We start from the raw sequence: 14,524 nt of genomic DNA, 5'->3' as shown, positions 1-14,524 counted from the left end.
TTCACTGATTTCCTCACATAAGTACTTTATCTTACTAAGCAGTCATCTTTTGAATAGAATAGGTTCTGTTGAAGTCATGTTTTTCCTTCCTATAAGGTCTCAATGATACCTATGAAATCTGCTCAGGCATGGGGAATAATGTGAGTAAAGACATAGAAAAAGGAAAATTTAGTTAGGGGGCAAAAAAAAGAGCCTAGTTAGAAAAAAAATAAAATGTATGAATGAGAGGCAGCTAGGTGGTGCAATGGATAGAGTACCAGACCTGACATCAGGAGGATCTGAGTTCAAATCCAGCCTCAGACATTAATAAATACCTAGCTGTGTGACTTCTGGCAAGTCACTTAACCCCATGCCTTGCAAAATAAAAGTATGGATGACTTATATCAGCATGGCATGAAATGCTAAAAAAAAAGACTGTGAACATTAATTGGGGAGTCATTGAAGGTTTCTGAGCTTAGAAGTTATATGATAAGATCTAAGCATGAGAATAATTATTTTAACTATATTTATTAATTGTCTTTAATAATATGTAGATAAATTATATATTTATACATAATTAGTATTTGTTACTAACTACATATTTAACTATAGTATGAAGGATGGAGTATAAGAGAGCCATGGTAGATGTAGGAATATCTATAAGTATTATCTTATTGTTAACAACAGAGACATAGTAATAATTACTTGTATAAGACTACTGGCAGGTGAAATAAGGTAGTATATACAGGTAAATAGATATTGGGACTTCCCATTGTCTGACCTCAATATTTTCAGTGTAATTGAAGGCTAAATTATATGCTCTCACATGTGAATTTGTGGTTTGGGTGGAATTAATAGGGGAAAAATATGGTTTGGAACAGTCACTATTAGAATTGAAAAAGGGTAAAAAGATAAGGATGAATTTTTCTAAAAGATTTCTGGATAGTAGATAAGGCCCATTAGAGCTATATGCCATAAACCTCTTCTTTGGTTCATCAATCATAAGATCATAGCTTCAAAGCTGAAAGACACATCAGAAGTCATCTTGTCCAAAGATATGCATCAAGTACTATTTTCTGCCATGGAACTTTTATTGTTCCCCAATTTTTTATTGATCCTCAACTCATTTTGCAGATGAGTTACCTAAGTCCCAAAGAGATCTTTACTTGCCCCAGGCCACAAAGGTAGCAGGTGGCTGTGTCAATATTTTAACCCAGATCCTCTGATTCCAAACTGATATTGTTTATACTAAATTTCCACAATAAAAAAACTCTCTTCACTTGAAGTGGATATAGTCAAACCCTCTGTTTCTTCTGACCAAGATAACTGAGCATATATAGACTGTATGCTCCCAAGAAGAGGATAGGAGTAGATGATCAACATAAAAACTTTTTCTTTAAAAAGTCATAAGTCTATTTAGATGCTAGAAATCTTGGAGTTGTAAAGGGACCTATAGTCCTACCAGCACTTGACTGACAATCCTTTTTATCATGTTTCCAATAAATGATCATCTAGCTTTGATCTGATGACCTCAAAATGAAGGAAACCCATTACCTCCCAAGAAGGTCAACTTCATTTTTGGATAGCACTAATTGTTATGAGGGTTTTATATGAAGTAATTTGAATACTATTTGGCAGATCATTTCTGAGGAGAGGAGTTACATCACAATGTCTATGCATAAGAATGATTATTTTAACTACAGTAAGAAGGATATGGTAGAGGTATGTACAGTATGTACAGTTTATAATGCTGAAGAAATATCAGGGCCTATTATTATTGTTGATATTATGTGAGATATATTTGATTAATAATAAATATAAATTGCCTATGTGTCATATTGCAATTTATGTATGATAATAATTTTATGTATATTTGGAACATATATGCAGTTATGAAACATAATGTATATGTATTATAATTCTCAACATATCTAACCATATAACTTGGAAAGAACATTTGATTTGGAGTCAGAAGACTGAGGTTCAGATTCTATCACTTGTTGCCCTTGTGTTCACAAGCAAATCTCCTAACTCTAGCATTTTCTCATCTGTATAATGATGAGGGTAAGCTAAATGATTTCTATGTTGTTTTTAAATTCAAGTTCCCAAGATCTCTTGCACATAAGGATATAAACAGAGGACATATTGCAGTCATTATAAAGAAAGTTAAAGATACAAAAGGGTGGAAATAAAAGGTTAGGTTGATAAGCCTCTAATGAAAGAAGAGACTTCAAATCCTTGGATGAGAGAAATAAGGGAAAGAGAGCCTTGATGCATTGCTGTACACAGAGTCAGTCCTGACTTGAGAAACAGACTAATGCTGTCAGATTGTGGGTTTCCTGCTGGGACATGGTCAAGGGGCAATCACTGATATTTATGATTTCCCCTGAACATGGAATGAAAATTTTAAGACCTTTTGATTAATAAAGTGATGCCAATCTGAATGTCAAGACCTGTCTTCCAAATTACTTTGAATACTTTTTAAATAAACAATTGCCAAACCATTGCTCCTGGTGTGCACTTATATTGCATCATTCCTCTAAGTCCTAATGTCAATAAATCGAGAGAACTGAATCCATTTAACCTTATCTGTTGCTTCCTCCTTTCCTGGTTTACAATATTATGTGTAAGAAAATACAGTCATGTCTGTCAATGTAACCTCCATGATATTTCTGGATTATGAAAGAGCAAAATGGTAGGGAAATTTGAGAATTCAAACAACATAATAAAAAGGTTCTGCAAACTTTTAGGGATCTGCATAGGGTAATAGAATACCTTTATACCACCTAGTAGAACTTAAGAGGCTTAAGAAAAACATGTTTAGGGAATGAAGATGTGGGATCCAATGTGGGGATCTGGAATCCATTTATTTGGAATTTGTCAATATTAGTAGTAGAGCTAGGCTAAAACAGACTTCTGTATAATCCATGAAGAAAAAGTTTACCAACGACATGAAGGGTAAAGATAAAAGTGAAAAGAAGGGGCAGCTAGGTGGCATAGTGGATAAAGCACGGGCCCTGGAGTCAGGAGTACCTGGGTTTTAAATCCAGTCTCAGACACTTAATAATAACCTAGCTGTGTGGCCTTGGGCAAGCCACTTAACCCCGTTTGCCTTGCAAAAGCCTAAAAAGAAATGAAAAGAAGTGGAATCTACCCAACACAAAGCTTTAGACATAGTTAGCATCACTAGGCATGAGTTGAATTAACTTGAGTTGAATTGGGAGAATAATTACAACAAATTTTACATTAATAAATGATTCCCTGACATCCTTGGTTTGATGGCTCTTTGGTCTTATAGTTAAAAATATTTCCATCATTGTTTCATAATGGAACCAATTCACATTTTCTCATCCTATGCAACTCTAGACCATGTCCTCCCATAAATTCTCCATAAAAAAGTCCACTCAGTGTGATGAGGATTTCCTCTAGATGTCCTGAAATTATGGGGATCTAAGAAGAATCTATGTGTTGTTTCTTGTTCTTGCTACTTGATCAGTTCATCACCTTTTAAAGTCATCTTAATCTCTTTGATGTGTTCCATTTTTCTTCATATTTCATAAATATTTTTGTATTAAATTTTATTAACAATATTCTGTGACTAGTTTATATCTACTATATATCATACCATTGGAATGATTCTTTTTAGAAATTTGAGTAGCCATTAAAGTCATTATTACATAACCAAAACCCTAAAATGCTAATATCTAACATTTATATAATACTTTAGAATTTTTAAAAATATATTCCAGGAATCTCACTTTATCCCTACAACGTCCCTAGGAGGTAAATCCTTCTCTGAGCTCTATTTTTCAGATGAGAAAACTAATATATACAGAGCTTAAGTGACTTGTCAAGGATCACATAGCTAGTATGAACTCAGGTCTTCCTGACTCTAGTTCCATCACCTATATCCTCTATCTACTCTGTCTTCTATCTCCTACCTACACAAAATCCGAGTTGAGCCTAGGGTCAAACAATAGGAGAATGGCCTAAATGATCTTTGGGAAATTGCCAAGTTCTTTTACTAGATTCAAGATTCCTGTGAAAGCAAAGCCCCCATATGGATGTCAACATTCTACCAGTGTTGCTATATAGCAGGAGACACATACATCTGTCTTTGAAGAATTAAAAAATAAATATAATTGTCTAGAAAATTATCCATCTTATTTTTCTAAAGTGATAGTTTGATCAAATACTTTTCAATGATTATAGATTTTAGGAGCATCTGTGATAGTGTGAACTTCACTGCAAGTAACATGTTGGCAAACAGGAACATCTTGCATAGGAAAACTGATATAAACACTATGCTAGATATTGTCTATAACAGTGGTAAATACCATTGGGGAGCATGTGCTTCCCTTTAAAATTCCTTCTTTGAAAGTAATAAACAACAGGTCATTGAACAATTATAACTATTGTATCTTACAAGGAAGCACAAGATATTTCAATATATACATAGGAGATACTTTGTTATCAGAGAGCTTTACATTGGCATTCTACTCTACCAGATCATATTTGTTTTCTAATCATCAAGCAAACATAATAGGATTTTGTATTCTATGAACCTCTAATTCAGTTGTATGATTATAAAATGTGATTTTCTATAGAATGACATTTGTAAAAGCTTGCTTATTTCTTCCTCATAGTTTCATGAAGATTTCTCTTCAAAAACATGTAGATTCATCTCATAGAGATACTGAAGTAATGGAAAATTCAATATTATATATATATATATATATATATATATATATAGTTTTGATATTTTCTTGATTATCTTTTAATTATAGCATTGTTCAAAATTTCCTCAAGATTTTGATATCCCTTCACTCTTTCAGATATCCTGACAATCACTGACTCAGTGTCTTCAAAATTGTGCCATATTCTGCAAAGGCATTCTTTCTATATTTTTATCTTCTCTTCCTATTTTTGTTTTCCTTGGAATTCTCTCTGTATTCTTATATAGCACAAAGCACAAAGATGGTGATTTTTGAATAAGAAAATTTGTTGTTATGTAAATCTTGATAGCTCTATTCCATTTTCTTTTTTATCATCTTTATTCTAATTTCAATCTTGAATGTTCCTAGGATGATCTGCTTTAATGCAGAGGACAGACTGCATTATATTCATTAGACTCATATAATTTTTGTATTACCTTGAACAAAGCACTTAGCCTTTCTTTCCCTCATTCATCAGAAAAGAAGGAATATTAAAATGGCACCTACATTCCAGGGTTGTTGTAAGGTTGAAATGGAATGAAAAATCATTTACATACCTATATTTCATTTATCTAACTCATATTTTAAAATTTTACATTCCATATTCTCTGCCTCCCCTATTCCTTGGTAAGACAAACAATATAATATCAATTCTATATGTACAATTTACAACTTCACCAAAAGGGCATTAGTGTCCCAGTTTTATCAAATCCCTTCCAACATTTATCATTTTCTTTTTCTGTCATATTAGTCAATGTGATGGGTATAAGATAGTACCTTAGAGTTGATTTAATTTGCATTTCTCATAACAAAATTGATATAAAGTCTTCTTTTGAAAACCAAAATGAAGGAGAGAACCCAGGAACTTCCTTAAGCTCTCCCAGGCTTCCCTCAGAAACATCATTATTCAACCCTCTAAACAAATTCTGAAGTGACAGACCCCACAAAAGAACAGAAACATTTCTTTACTTTGAAATATCTCTCTGTAAGTTGGCTCATCATCATTTTCTTCCCTCTAATTTCTGAGAAAAGTGACTCTCTATATTTCTCATCATAATCCTTCTTTCAACACTCTTAGTCTCATCTCCTACTCAATTCTGTAGAAGAATTAATTCTACAGTGATTAAATTCATCTTGCCAAGTCAACAAGTATGTATTATGCATCTACGAGGTACTTTATTAACTGCTAGAATTACAAAAGAAAGTAAAGGTCTCCTTGCTTTCAAGGAGACCAAAATCTAATAGGAGAAATAACATGTAAATAATGTGATACAAACAATATATGTTTGTGTGTGTTCATATATGCACAGTAAAAATTGGATAGAGTCTCAGGTCAAGACTGTTAGATTAAAGAGGACTTGTTGGTAACCAGAAAAGATAAGAAGTTGAGTTGAGGAAGTAGAGTACTCAGGTATGAATGATAATCAGTGAAAATTCCTCATGTTGGCAGATGGAGAGTAATATGGAATTATAGCCAAAGGGCAAAAACTTTCATACCCTTTGATCCAGCAACACCACAACTGGGTCTATATCCCAAAGATTTCATGGAAACTGAAAAAGTCTCTTCAAAAATATTTGTAGCATCTTTTTTTTCATGATGGATAAGAATTGGAAATAGAGGGGATGCAAAACAATTGGGAAATTATGGTATGTGAATGTTGTGGAGTACGATTATTCTGTAAGAAATCATGAGCATTTGAACTTTAGAGAAGCATGGAAAGGCTTACATGAGTCGATACTGATTGAAATGAATAGAACCAAGAGAACAGTGTACACATTAACAACATTGTGAGATGATTAACTATGATGGATGCACTCTTCTCAGCAGTTCAGAGATCAAGGACAATCCTTCTATGCACAATGTCATTCACATCCAGAGGAAAAAAAACAATAGAGTGAATGCAGAGCAAACCATACTAGATTCAGTTTTTTAAAACTTATTATTCATTTTTTTCTTTACTTTCTCATGGTATTTTCCCCTCAGTTCTAATTCATCTTTCACAACATAACTAATATGGAAATTAGGGACAGCTAGATCATGCAGTGGATAGAGCACTAACCTTGGAGTCAGGAAGATGGGAGTTGGAATCCAGCCTTAGACACTTGACACTTTTTAGTTGCATGACTGTGGTCAAATCCCTTGACTCTGATTGCCTCTCATCCAGGGTCATGTTCAATCATTTTGATTCATACCTGGTCACTAGACCCACATGGTTCCAGAGGGGAAAGTGAGGTTGGTGTATAGAACTACCCTCACTCACATCTAGTTCATGTGCTTGTCATGGCATCACCTCCCTGATGTCATGATCTTGAAGAATGAAGGACAAACTTCCAGCCAAGATGTCAGAAAGAAGCCAGGTCCTGTGCTAAGTTCTCCTGATCTTCCCTCATAAACAATATGAAATAAATCTCTTAATGGAAGTCCTATCATCAAAAGCCAGAAAGAGAAGCTAGAAGAATAACACATACCTCAAGGTATGTTCATGCATCAGGGATCAGGGGTGTGGCAAGTGCAGAGTGCTGACAGCCAGTGGGGGAGGAGCGAGAGCCAAACTAACCTAAGATCAGCCCCAGGGGCTTGCGATGTAGGAACCACTTCACTGTGGGAACTTCTTTGCTCTGAGAAATAACCAAAGAGTGGAGGCATGGTCATGGGACTGACAGACTGGGACTTACAGGAAGGTCTGAAGGGTAGGTTCCAGCCTCTAGCACACCCTACTGACCAGATGGAGATATTACAATCAGTGAGTAAAGCTTCTAGGGATCTCAATACCAAACAACTGTGAACCAGCTCCTCCCCCAACACAAGATCTTAGAAAAATGAAGAAAGGCCAGTGATAGGGGGAAACCATAGAAAAATTTCTAGAAGGAAAATACCCTAATCCAGAGAGACATAGAACCCCTGAGGAGAATATGATTGAATCTCCAGCACAGAAAGATTTCATTGAAGAAATCAGGAAGGAATTTAAAAATCACTTGGAAAATTTGGGAAAAGAAACCCAAGAGAAGATTAACACCTTGCAACAAGAAAACAAATCCTTGGAAAATACAATTGGATAATAGAATTGACCAATTGCAAAAGGAGTTGCAAAAAGTAAGTGAAGAAAATTTTTCCCTAAAAAAAAGAATGGAGTCTAGGGAAACCAATGACTTCATGAGACACCAAGAAGAACTTGTTAAACAAAACTGAAAACTTGAAAAAATGAAAGAAAATGTTAAATACCTCATCAGCAAAACTACTGACCTTGAGAACAGAACAAAGAAAGATAACCTAAAAATTATTGGTCTTCCTGAAAACATTGAAGAGAAAAAAATCCTGGACTCACTATTATAGGATTTAACGAGTGAAAATTGCTGTGGAATGAGAGGGCAAAATAGTTATTAAAAAATACATTGATCATCTCCAGAAAGGGATCCCAAAATGAAAACACCAAGGAATATTGTAGCAAAATTCCAGAACTTTCAGATAAAAGAGAAAATCTGCAAGAAGCCAGAAAGAAACAATTTAAATACCAAGGAGCCACAGTAAGGATTACATAGGACTTGATAGCATCAAAATTAAGGGATCAAAGGGCCTGGAATGCAAAATTCCAAAAAGCAAGGGAGCTTGGAATGCAGCCAAGAATCCATTAGGCGGCAAAACTGAGCCTTCTCTTCCAGGGCAAAAGATAGATATTTAATGAAATAGGAGACTTCCAACTTTTCCTGATGAAAAGATAAGAGCTTAATAGAAAATTTGGACTGCAAACAGAAGACTCAAGAGACACATGAAAATGTAAAATTAAAAGGGGGGGGAGAACTGTTATCAAATAAGATAAAACTGGCAATATCCCTACTTATCCTTACCTAGGAGAAAGACTCTAAAAACTCTAAATAATTATAATTCTACTAGAGAAAATAGCCAGATGTGATGGACACTCATGAGCTTTCTGTGACTCAGATAGAATGATTTAAAGACAATACCTCCTTAAAAAGGAGGACAGTAAAGAGGTGGGAGAATGGGGTAAATCTTATTATATTAAGAGGTACAAATGACTTGTTGCAATAGAGGGGAGGAAGGGAGATGAGAACCACTTGAATTTTACTCTCATCAGATTGGCTTAAAGTTAACATACACACATTCTGTTAAATTAAGAAACTTATCTTACCTTAAAGTTGTTAAAAGGGGAAAGGGGGAGGGGGAAGAAAAGGAAAAATCAACAAATGGAAGGGAAGGAAGAAGGTGCAAAGAAAAAGGGGGGAAGAAGGGGAGGGGGTTGGATATAGGAGGGCAAACACATTGAAAGTGGTGGTATTCAGAAACAAAACACTGGGAAATATGGATAAAGGGGGAAAGGGGGGGAAATACAAACAGAGGGAAGATAACATGGGAGGCAATAAAGAGTTCGTAATTATAACTTTAAATGTGAATGGAATGAACTCTCCCTTAAAATGTAAGTGAATAGCAGAGTAGATTAAAAATCAGAATCCTACAATATGCTGCTTACAAGAAACTCATCTGATAGTAAAGGTACAAGGTTGGAGTAAAATATATTTTGCTTCAGCTGAAGTGAAAAACCAGGGGTAACAATTCTTATCTCAGACAAAGCAGCTGCAAAAATAGTTATCATTAAAAGAGATAAGGAAGAGAAACTATATCATCCTAAAATGTACCATAGACAACAAAGTAATTTCAATACTTAGTATGTATGCATCCAATGGTATAGCATCCAAATTCTTAGAGGAGAAGTTGAAGGAGTTACAGGAAGAGATAAACAGAAAAACTCTAATAGTTGGAGAGCTCAACCTTCTGCTCTCAGATTTAGATAAATCTAACTATAAAATAAAGAAGAAGGAAGTTAAGGAGTTAAATAGCTTGTTTGAAAACCTAGATGTGATAGATTTATGGAGTAAATTGAAAGGGGATAGAAAGGAATATACTTCCTTTTCTGCAATACATGGCACTTTCACAAAATTTGACCATGTACTAGGGCATAAAAACCTAATAATCAATTGTAGAAATAGTGAACACATCTTTCTCAGACCATAATGCAATAAAAATCATATGCAATATTGTGCCAAGGAGATATAGACCCAAAACAAACTGTAAACTAAATAACATCATTTTAAAGAATGAGTGGATCAAGCAAAAAATTATAGAATTAATTGTTTTATCCTAGATAATGACAATAATGAAATCTACCAAAACCTATGGTATACACTCAAGGTGGCTGTCAGGGGATATATTATATCTTTACATGCTTATATGAATAAATTAGAGAAAGAGGAAATCAATGAGCTAATTATGCATCTAAAAAAATTAGAGAAGCAACAAATTAACCCCCCCAGTTGAATACCAAATTCGAAATTCTAAATATTAAAGGAGAAATTAATAAAATTGAAAGCAAGAAAACTATTTAACTAATAAATAAAACCAAGAGCTGGTTTTGTGGGGGAAAAAATAAAATTGATAAACCTCTGGTTAATTTGATTTAAAAAAAGAAAAAAGAAAACAAAATTGCTATTATAAATGAAAAAGGTGAACTCACCACCAATGAGGAGGAAATTAAGGTAATAATTCAGAATTATTTTGTCCAACTATGCCAATAAATTGGATAATCCAAATGAAAAGATGAATATTTACAAAAATATAAGTTGCCCAGGTTGAATAATGAAGAAATTAAATACCTAAATAACCCTATCTCAGAAAAAGAAATTCAACAAGCCATTATTGAACTCCCTAAGAAAAAAAAGCTACAGGGCCTGATGGATTTACAAATGAATTCTATCAAACATTTAAGGAACAACTGGTTCCAATTCTATATGAACTATTTGGAAAAATAGGTGAAGATGGAACTCTGCCTACCTCTATGACACCAATATGCTGATGATACCTAAACCAGAAAGAGTTTAAACAGAGAAAGAAAATTATAGACCTATCTCCCTGATGAATATAGATGCAAAAATCTTAAATAAAATCTTAGCAAAACAACTAAAACAAGTTATCACTAGGATAATACATTATAATCAAGTAGGATTTATCCCAAAAATGCAGGGTTGGTTCAATATTAGGGAAACTGTCAGTATAATTAATTATATCAATAAAAAACCTGTCAGAAATCATGATTATATCCATAGATGCTGAAAAAGCTCTTGACAAAATACAGCACCCATTCCTACTATAAATACTAGAGAGTGTAGGAATAAATGGATTGTTACTTAGAATAATAAATAGTATCTATCTGTAACCATCAACAAGCATTATATGGGGATAGGCTAGAGGCATTCCCAATAAGAGCAGGAGTGAAACAAGGAAGCCCACTATCACCACTACTATTCAGTATTGTATTAGAAATGTTAGCTTCAGCAATAAGAGAAGAAAAAGAAATTGAAGGAATTAGAATAAGGAAGGAAGTGACAAAACTCACTCTTTGCAGATGACATGATGGTATACCTAGAGAATCCAAAAAAAATCATCTAAAAAAACTACTAGAAATAATTAGCAACTTTAGGAAAGTCTCAGAATATGAAATAAACTTTTATAAATCCTCAACATACATATGACTAGCAAGATGCAGCAGAAAGAGCTAGAAAGAGATACTCCATTCAAAGTAACTTCAGACAATATAAAATACCTGGGAATCTACCTGTCAGGGCAGACTCAGAAACTATTTGAAAACAATTATAAAGCACTTCTCACACAAATAAAATCAGACTTAAATAACTGGGAAAATATCAACTGCTCATGGATAGGCCAAGCAAATGTAATAAAAGTGACAATTCTACCAAAATTAAACACCTCTCAGACTGGCCAATATGACCAGAAAGGACAATGATCAATGTTGGATGGGATGTGGGAAATCTAGGACACTAAGGCATTATTGGTGGAGCTGTGAATTCATCCAACCTTTCTGGAGAGCAATTTGGAATTATGCCCAAAGGGCAATAAAAATGCCCATACCCTTGGTTCCAGCAATAACTATTACTGGGTCTATACCCTGAAGAGATTATGAAAAAGGGTAAAAACATCACCTGTACAAAAATGTTCATAGCAGCTCTGTTTGTGGTGACAAAGAAATGGAAGCTGAGGGAATGTCCATCAATTGGGGAATAGCTTAATTAATTGCGGTATATGTATGTGATGGAACACTATTGATCATGGTATATGTATGTGATGGAATTCTGTTAATCTATTAGAAACCAGGAGGGCTGAGGATTCAGGGAAGCCTGGAAGTATTTGCATCATACATGATGCTGACTGAGATGAGCAGGACCAGAAGAACATTTTACACCCTAGCAGCAACATGGGAGTAATGATCTACCTTAATGGACTTGCTCATACCAACAGAGAAACAATCAGGCACAATTTGGGATATCTGCAATGGAGAATGTTATCTGTATCCTGAGAAAGAATTGTGGAGTTTGAACAAAGACCAAGGAGTATTACCTTTACTTTTTAAAAAAATGTTGTCTTATTATGTAATTCTGCTATATCTCATACTATATGTTTTTTCCATTAAGGATATGATTTCTCTCTCTTCACATTCCACTTAGATCAATGCATACTATGGGAATGAGGTAAAGACTAGTATACTGACTTCTGTGGGGGGTGGGGGCAGGGAAGCACAATTGAGAGAAAATTGTAAAACTCAAAATAAAAAAATAAAAAAGAATGAAGGGCAAACATCATCATCAATAGGGAAATATGTAAAACATATTGTACAATCCAACTTTTGCCAGCTTGTTCACCACCATGGGGAGGGGAGATGGCAGGAATGGTGGTAGAAAAATTTGAAAATCATTAATTTTCAAATGAATGAATGTTGAAAACTATTTTTGCATGTATTTAGAAAAACAAAATAAAATTTCAATTCGGAAAAGAGAGAAGATGCTAGAGGCCTGCTCACTGGCAAGAGACTATACAGATCTTACCGACTGAGATTGCTAGCAACTTGTTTATTGGACTGAACCATCAAGCCCAGTCACTCTGGCATAGGGAATCTGTGTTGGAGCCTTCCGCATTGAATTGCTGTGCTGTTGGCCTGCTGATCTAGGAGGCAGGGGTCCCTGTCACAGATCTCTGCTGTGGTGGCCTATGGTGCCCCCTATGATTTTAGCTCCCTGCATTGGAGTCTGTTCCCTGCTCCTGACAACACTCTTCCTCTACCCTAATGAGACATACTTGCTAGAAAATGCCCCACTCTGTTGTTTTGTGAGTTCTGTCACTTCAGAATCTGTTTAGAGGGTTGATTAACAATGTTTCTGAGGGAAGCCTGGAGACCTTAGGGAAGTTACAGGCTTCTCTTTGACATCTTGGCTCCCAAAAGAAGACTATATCACTTTTGATTAGAGAAATAAAAATTAAAACAACTCTGAGGTATCACTTAATACCTATCAGATTAACTAACATTACAGAAGAGAAAATATAAATATTGAAGGGGATTTGGGAAAACTGGGACACTAATGCATTGGTGAAAGAGTTGTGAACTGATCCAACTATTCTGGGAAGCAATTCAGAACTATGAACTATCAAACTAGGCATGCCCTCTGATCCAGTAATACTACTACAACCATTGTATCCCAAAGAGATCACTAAAAAAAGGGAAAAGGACCTACATTTAGAAAAATATCTATAGCAGGTCTTTGGGAAATGACTGAACAAGCTATGATATATGAATGTCATGGAATAATATTATACTATAAGAAATGCTGAAGAGGCAGGTTTTGGGGGAAAAAATCTGGATTTACAGTAATGAACTAATCCTGAGTGAAATGAGAAGAACCTGTAGAACATTGTACATAGTAATAGCAACAATTTGTAGTGATCTACTATAATAGACATGCCTCTTCTCAGTAATATAATGATCCAAGAGAATTCCAAAAGACTCATGATGGAAAATGATAACTATATCCAGAAACAGAACTATGGCATCTGAATGCAGATCAAAGCAATCTATTTTCACTTTTATTTTTTTCTTTCTTGTGGTTTCCCCTTTTGTTCTGATTTTTCTTTCACAACATAACTAATGAGGAAATATGTTTAACCTGATTGTAAATGTATAACCTATATCAGATTACTTGCTATCTTGGAGAGAAAATAGAGATGGGAGGGAGAAAAATTTGTAACTTAAAATTGTTTATCTTTACATGTAATTGGAAAAAATAAAACACTATTTAGATTTTTTTTAAGAAGTGTATATTTGGTTCTTATTTGTCTAACATAGCTGGTAGTTAGGCAATGCTAGATTGAAAACACAAGAACTGACTGCTTTCACCAATTTCAGGCATTTACATTTTCTGGTGATATGTTCTGAGCTCAATAATTCTGAGGTTGGCAGTCTTCTCAATAGAACAAGACTTCTGAGAATTTTGATTCCATCATCATCTTAGGTTCCTAAAAAATAAAGAATTCTATTTTTGACTCTAGAGGCAGGGAATTTTAAGAAAAAGTAATCAAAATTTGCATAAACTGATGCTGGGCAAGATAAGCAGAACCAGAAAAACATTGTACACCCTAACAGCAACATGGAGGTGATGGATCAACCTTGATGGACTTGATTATACCATCAGTGCAACAACCAGGGACAATTTGGAGCTATCTGCAATAGAGAATACCATCTGTATCCAGAGAAAGAATTATGGAGTTTGAACAAAGACCAAAGACTATTACCTTCAATTTATAAAAAAATAAAAACCATTATCTTATATTGTAATTTTGCTATCTCTTATACTTTATTTTTCTTCCTTAAGGATATGATTTCTCTCTCATCACATTCAACTGGGATCAAATGTATACCATGGAAACAATGTAAAGACTAATAGAATGCCTTCTGTGGGGGTGGGAGGGAAGC

The sequence above is a fragment of the Macrotis lagotis genome, chromosome 7 (assembly GCF_037893015.1).
Source record: "Macrotis lagotis isolate mMagLag1 chromosome 7, bilby.v1.9.chrom.fasta, whole genome shotgun sequence".
Classification (NCBI taxonomy): domain Eukaryota; kingdom Metazoa; phylum Chordata; class Mammalia; order Peramelemorphia; family Peramelidae; genus Macrotis; species Macrotis lagotis.
This window is presented reverse-complemented; position numbering follows the sequence as displayed.